This window comes from Tupaia chinensis, unplaced genomic scaffold, assembly GCF_000334495.1.
Source record: "Tupaia chinensis unplaced genomic scaffold, TupChi_1.0 Scaffold143746_1, whole genome shotgun sequence".
Taxonomy (NCBI): Eukaryota; Metazoa; Chordata; class Mammalia; order Scandentia; family Tupaiidae; genus Tupaia; species Tupaia belangeri.
Window position 1 is genome coordinate 175,056 of NW_006203595.1, and position 6,931 is coordinate 181,986.

The 6,931-nt window shown below is 40.0% G+C and overlaps 1 pseudogene; it reads left to right on the plus strand.

Moving 5' to 3' along the window:
* The first annotated feature begins 4,569 nt into the window (after nucleotides 1–4,569).
* LOC106733434 (60S ribosomal protein L17 pseudogene) lies at nucleotides 4,570–5,094 on the plus strand (annotated as a pseudogene).
* The last annotated feature ends 1,837 nt before the right edge of the window (nucleotides 5,095–6,931 follow it).

Here is a 6,931-nt window from a genome sequence, read left to right on the forward strand (position 1 = left end):
CTTTTTTTGTATCATCTCCAAAAATTGCTTTCCTTCTGCTGGCTCTAGACATTACAATAGGCCCTCCCCACTCTGTATTATTTCACTCAATTATCTTCATGTTTGCATTTCCCAGGTTTATAGATTATTTTACATTGATTAAATTTCATGTTGACTGTTTCCTGGCAGTCTCTAAAGTGTACTTCAAAGTCATCAGTAACTTATCCACGATCATGCCATAGCCTGAAATCTTTTGGAAAGATTCCCTGTAGATGGTTGATCCCACCCATGGTAGAGGGATTCCTGTACATTGTAAACACAGAGCCCTTTCCAGATTTGCCTGTTCTGTCTTCTTCCTGATCACTTGTTTCCATCATCCTTTGTCCTAAACTTGCCTTTACAGTTACAACTCCTGTACACCTTTTGCAGGAATTAACATATAACAGTGTTGCATTGCTTAACAACTTAGGACATAAGGAACTATTCTTTTACTAATAGTTTAAAAATGTTATGCTTGGTATTTTCAAAGAAAAGTTTATGTAGTCAAGATAAAACTACTATTTTATCTTAATTTTATTGTTTACAATTATTTTAAAATTTTTTTGGAGAGGTTTTTGCTATAGGGCACATGTGCTCGCCAGACAGAGAGAGACAGAGAGATAGAAAGCAAGAAATCACCCCCCGGGGGGATGGCCACACCACAATCCCTTCTTCTCCATTCTCCTCTTGGGATCTTGGGCACGCACGCACACACGCCCAGCGTGAGTTTAAGCCACTGGGTCTGGGACTCGAACCGCGGTCGACTACGTGGGAGTCCAGCGACATAGCAATTATGCTAACTGCTGGTCCCTTAAATTTTAATCCATAAAGGATCACATTTGGAGGACATTCTTCTTAGAGCTTAGAGCCTTTAAAGATATTAATCTGCTCTTGATCACAGTGTCCAAAAATGATATATCTGTTAATGGTAAGTGAGATTGGTGCATGCAGAATCATTTGAGATCAATTATTTTCAGTACATGAAAGCAGAACCAGAGTTCATTGAAGTAGCCTCTCTTAAAGATAACATGGTATGATGAAGCTAGATTTGACTTTCAATTCCTGACTTGGAAAAGCCTAACATTTCTAAGTCTCAGTTTATTCATCTATAACTTAGTATACTGGTTCCTCATGAATTAAATGACCAAATAGTAGTCTATATGGACAAGCAGAAGGTAGAGTGACGGTAGAAAACAGGCGGTGAGGCAGTATTGTACAGAGGTTAGAAACAGATTCCAGAATCAATCTACCTAGGTTTGAAGCATACCTCATTATACTTATCCATAAAATGGGTTGTGATAATTAAATGAGTGAAACTATGTAAATCAATTAGAACAGTGCCTGATATATAAAAAGTACTCCATAGTTGCTTACTGTAATGATGACCCTTGTAAGATAGGTGTTAGACCCACTTACAGGTAGATAGGGTAAGGGCCCCAAAGGGAAGTCACTGTGCTTTTCTTTTTAATGAAGTCTCTGTTTTTCCTCTATGGTCTGGTTAATGTAAAATATATACCCCTTTTACATGTCTCTAAGGAATTTATGACTCCTTGTTAATAAGGCAGGAGATGGGGATATTGAGCACACAGATAGGATAAGGCCAAGATGAAGTCACGATGGCTAAGTTTCCACAGCCAAAAGCTGGCTGCAGTGGGACTCAAAGCAATGGTAACTAAGGGCAACAGTTTCTCCTCTTGGGATCTTGGGCACGCACGCACACACGCCCAGCGTGAGTTTAAGCCACTGGGTCTGGGACTCGAACCGCGGTCGACTACGTGGGAGTCCAGCGACATAGCAATTATGCTAACTGCTGGTCCCTTAAATTTTAATCCATAAAGGATCACATTTGGAGGACATTCTTCTTAGAGCTTAGAGCCTTTAAAGATATTAATCTGCTCTTGATCACAGTGTCCAAAAATGATATATCTGTTAATGGTAAGTGAGATTGGTGCATGCAGAATCATTTGAGATCAATTATTTTCAGTACATGAAAGCAGAACCAGAGTTCATTGAAGTAGCCTCTCTTAAAGATAACATGGTATGATGAAGCTAGATTTGACTTTCAATTCCTGACTTGGAAAAGCCTAACATTTCTAAGTCTCAGTTTATTCATCTATAACTTAGTATACTGGTTCCTCATGAATTAAATGACCAAATAGTAGTCTATATGGACAAGCAGAAGGTAGAGTGACGGTAGAAAACAGGCGGTGAGGCAGTATTGTACAGAGGTTAGAAACAGATTCCAGAATCAATCTACCTAGGTTTGAAGCATACCTCATTATACTTATCCATAAAATGGGTTGTGATAATTAAATGAGTGAAACTATGTAAATCAATTAGAACAGTGCCTGATATATAAAAAGTACTCCATAGTTGCTTACTGTAATGATGACCCTTGTAAGATAGGTGTTAGACCCACTTACAGGTAGATAGGGTAAGGGCCCCAAAGGGAAGTCACTGTGCTTTTCTTTTTAATGAAGTCTCTGTTTTTCCTCTATGGTCTGGTTAATGTAAAATATATACCCCTTTTACATGTCTCTAAGGAATTTATGACTCCTTGTTAATAAGGCAGGAGATGGGGATATTGAGCACAAAGATAGGATAAGGCCAAGATGAAGTCACGATGGCTAAGTTTCCACAGCCAAAAGCTGGCTGCAGTGGGACTCAAAGCAATGGTAACTAAGGGCAACAGTTTCTATTCAGTAACTAACAAGTTAGTATTCTAACAAGAAGTACAGATGCTATTTTTGCAGGAACATAGGGATGTAGGGGTGATTGGGCCCAGCACTCAGTGCGACATGAGTCCCAGAAAATGGGTTGCCAAGGAAGAACAGGGATTAGCGTTTTTTATCTGGGTCAGAGAGACCTTATTCAGGCTTGTTTTCAGATGGGGGCTCATGCATGTATTCCTCTTGTGGTAGGGAGGAGCACATGCTGGATGGGTCCAGTTATTCTCCTCATTTTGGAGTAGGTACAAAGATCAAGAGATTCTTTGTCTAGAGACTTTGGGCCATAAAACCATTATTTTATCCTCTTCCCAAATGAGGTGGGGCCTGGAAAAAAGGCCTTTGTTTTAGGTCTCTGTCATGCAGCCTAGGTCAGTCACTGCAAGCCGTCTCTCCTGAACAAGCAGCTGAGCTGCTTTGTTTCCATCTTAAAACTTAGCCACTTTGTGATTCCATTTTGGGCCTATATCGTAACTATATTTTTAGGATCCCTGTCTCTTACCTCAACTATGGTCTACAGACCCCACAAAATTAGGGTAATAAATCACTCAGACTACCATGTAACTATTTTCTAAAGCCCTCTTCCTTATCAGAAAGCCAGCCCATTGCTCAGACAGCTAAATAAAAGCCCCTCATCTCCTGTTCCTCTTCAGCAATCCATTTGGGACCCTTCCTGCTTAGGAGCTCTGTTCTTCCTACTCTCTCTTAATAAACTCTGCTTTACTCTCCTATGTCCATATCTCTAGTAAATCATGAGTGTTGGATAAGAACCAGCACAAGTGTTGGGTCTGATCACTCAGCACTCCCGTGTCACTTGAGAGAATTTAAACAGAGGGCATGAACCCAGTGGCACTTGCTTTTACCATTTAAAGAAGGGATGTAAACTCCCAAGAAAAGCAGAGGCACAGTAAGTGAATGAAAATGGTTTATTTAAGCCAAGGGCTTAGGATGAGTCACCTAGGTGACACAGTTTCCACATACCTAGAATGTGCACACCAGAATGACTGCCAGAAGGACTCCTTTTTTAACAAAGAGATAGGCAAGAAGAGAAGTTACAAGTTGTTTGTCAAGAATTTACACTGGGAGTCCAGACACACCAGTGATACAATGCTCTGTGAGGTTGACTCACATGGGAAGGTTCCAGGTTATTGTCTGGAGACCTCCCAGAACACATCAGGCACATGCCTACCCATGATCTGGGGCTGGCTGAAACTGAGGGTGGATCATGGCATAAGGGCCCTGTTGGAGGTGTCTCTCTTTCTGTGCCTATTTCTGTCTCTCCACCTACCCCATGGAAGAAAGAAAGAAACTTTAAAAAAAAAAAGTATATTGGCCCATTTAAAGTAATTCAGGCAACTCATTGGCTATACATTATTCCTTACATCATAAATTCTAGGAACATTGCATGAAGAAAGGGTGATAGTCACATAAATCTATTACTGTTTGTTACATCATTTTGTTTACTGTAAAAAAAAATGCCTTCAAATGTTGAATAAAATAAATATGTCTGTATCTTTTATTTGATTTTACACACTGTATATAGGCTTTGAAAAACCACACGGTACCTCCACAAGATGTACACCAACAAATATGTATAATAATTGTATGTATAAATCACAATGGAGCCCTGCAGGTGGCATGGTGGTTAAGGTGCTGGACTTCCACATGGCTGACTACGATTTATGTCCTGGATAATGGTGACTTGCTTTCTCACTTCCCCCTTTCTCTCTCTCTCTTTCTGTGCCCCTCTCTGGTCATACTTTAAAAAAAAAAAAAAAAAGATGATCTTCCTCTTCTCCTTAGCGGCCTGAGGTGATCTTTGAAAATGGTTCACTACTCACTTGACCCAGAGAACCCCACAAAGTCATGCAAGTCAAGAGGTTCAAATCTTCGGGTTCACTTTAAGAACACTCGTGAAACTGCCCAGGCCATCAAGGGTATGCATATCCGAAAAGCGACCAAGTATCTGAAGGATGTCACTTTACAGAAGCAGTGTGTGCCATTCCGTCGTTACAGTGGTGGAGCTGGTAGATGTGCCCAGGCTAAACAGTGGGGCTGGACACAAGGTCGGTGGCCCAAAAAGAGTGCTGAATTTTTGCTGCACATGCTTAAAAATGCAGAGAGTAATGCTGAACTTAAGGGGTTAGATGTAGATTCTCTGGTCATTGAGCACATTCAGGTGAATAAGGCACCAAAGATGCGCCATAGTACTTACAGAGCTCATGGACGGATTAACCCATACATGAGCTCCCCCTGCCACATCGAGATGATCCTCACTGAAAAGGAGCAATTGTTCCTAAACCAGAAGAGGAAGTTGCACAGAAGAAAAAGATATCCCAAAAGAAACTGAAGAAACAAAAACTTATGGCACGGGAATAAAGTCAGCATAAAATAAATGTAGACAAAAGTAAAAAGAAAAAAAATGGTAACAAATAAAATTAAATAAATAAATTATTATTTTTTTAGAAATGAGAGAAAGAAAGAAGAAAAAACATGAGAAGTGACTCTAGGTCAGGAGAGGGGTCTGGGGACTCAATGGTGGAAAGATCCATGTAGTTCCCAGTCTTTACTTCTTCCATCACAGAGCTGTGGTGAGCACTTTGAAAGAAATGCAGTTCAGAACAGTCTGCAGAATATGTGGTTCATTTAAATTGTAAAAGCCTGATTGAACACGAGCCTGAGAGTTTGCTTCTGCCCCACACCTATCAGGGTTATTGGCCAAAAGGCATGTTTTAGCTTACAGCAAACAAAATGTAATGCTACACTATGACCTCGACACTACCTTCATCCTAGTGTTCTCAGAGTTCATGATGTAAGGAATAAGATATAGCCAATCAGTTGCCTGTGTTATTTTATTTATTTTTTTAAGAGAGGTTTTTGCTATAGGGCACATGCAATCACTAGAAAGAAAGAGAGACAGAGAGCAGATAGCGAGAAATCACTCCCTGGGGGGTGGGGGGGTGATCAAGATCATTCTCCTTTTGGGATTTGGGGCACACACACACATGCACCTGGCATAACTTTTAAGTCACCAGGTCCAGAACTCGAACCGTAACCATCACACCATCTGCTGGTCCTGCCTGCGTTATTTTAGATGGGCCAATGTAAACTCTTGACAAACCGCCCCTCTACTTGCCCTTCTTTTTGTTCTATAAACCATCTTTTCTTGGTTGTCATGTGGATGAGCATGTGGGAAATCAGAGTCTGTTCATTTGGGCAATTCATCATAAGCATTGATGCAAATAAACCACTTTTATTTCACTTACTATGCCAGAGTCTTCTTATTAGGTTGACAGCATCAAATGACCTGGTGGTGTAGGTATGTTATAGGTAGAGCAGATGTGCGTTCATTTCTAGTATAGCAAATTCAGCGCTCTCTCTTTTTTTCTTAAGGTTTTTGACATAGGGCATATGCACTCACCAGAGGGAGATAGAGAGAGACCGTGGGAGAAAAAGTGAGAAATCACCTCTCTGTGTGGGGGAGGGATGGCCATGCCACCACCCTTTCTCCTCCAGTTCTTCTCTTGGAATTTTGAGCATGCATGCACTCATTCCCGGTGTGATTTTCAAGCCACTGGGTGTGGGATTTGAACCACAGTCGGCCATGTGGGAGTCCAGCACCTTAACCAACACATCACCTACTAGCTCCACAAATTCATCTCTTGAGGAGCCCATTTTTGTTCCTTTAAGTAAGGTTGAGAATAAATCATTTAAAATATTTTATGATGTGATTTGAAGGCCTAAATAAATAATTTTAGATAACTAGTTTCAATTCTACCAAAATGAAGAAATTATAGGAAAATTGTTGAATGAATAATTTTCATAGTTATCAGGATCTCTTATACTTCAATTAATATAAAGTAATGTACTATCATCTGCAAGGAAACATGTGCTAGGATCTCTGCTGCTTCCCTTTCTTTGGAAAGGTAAATCCTTTGAACATAACCATGAAATAGCTGGTCATTGGACAGTTCCATGGTTTCAGTTCTAAAGTAAGAAAATATTATTTGCAGTGAGACGTATATATACATATATATATATATATATATAAATTTTAATTTATTTTATACATTCAATCACTATACATCACTACAGCTTGTAAAGTGAATTTACCCAACATGAACACACTTCACACCAGTCTGGTTGAAGATATCATACACGTAATCATCAATAGACAATTATCCATT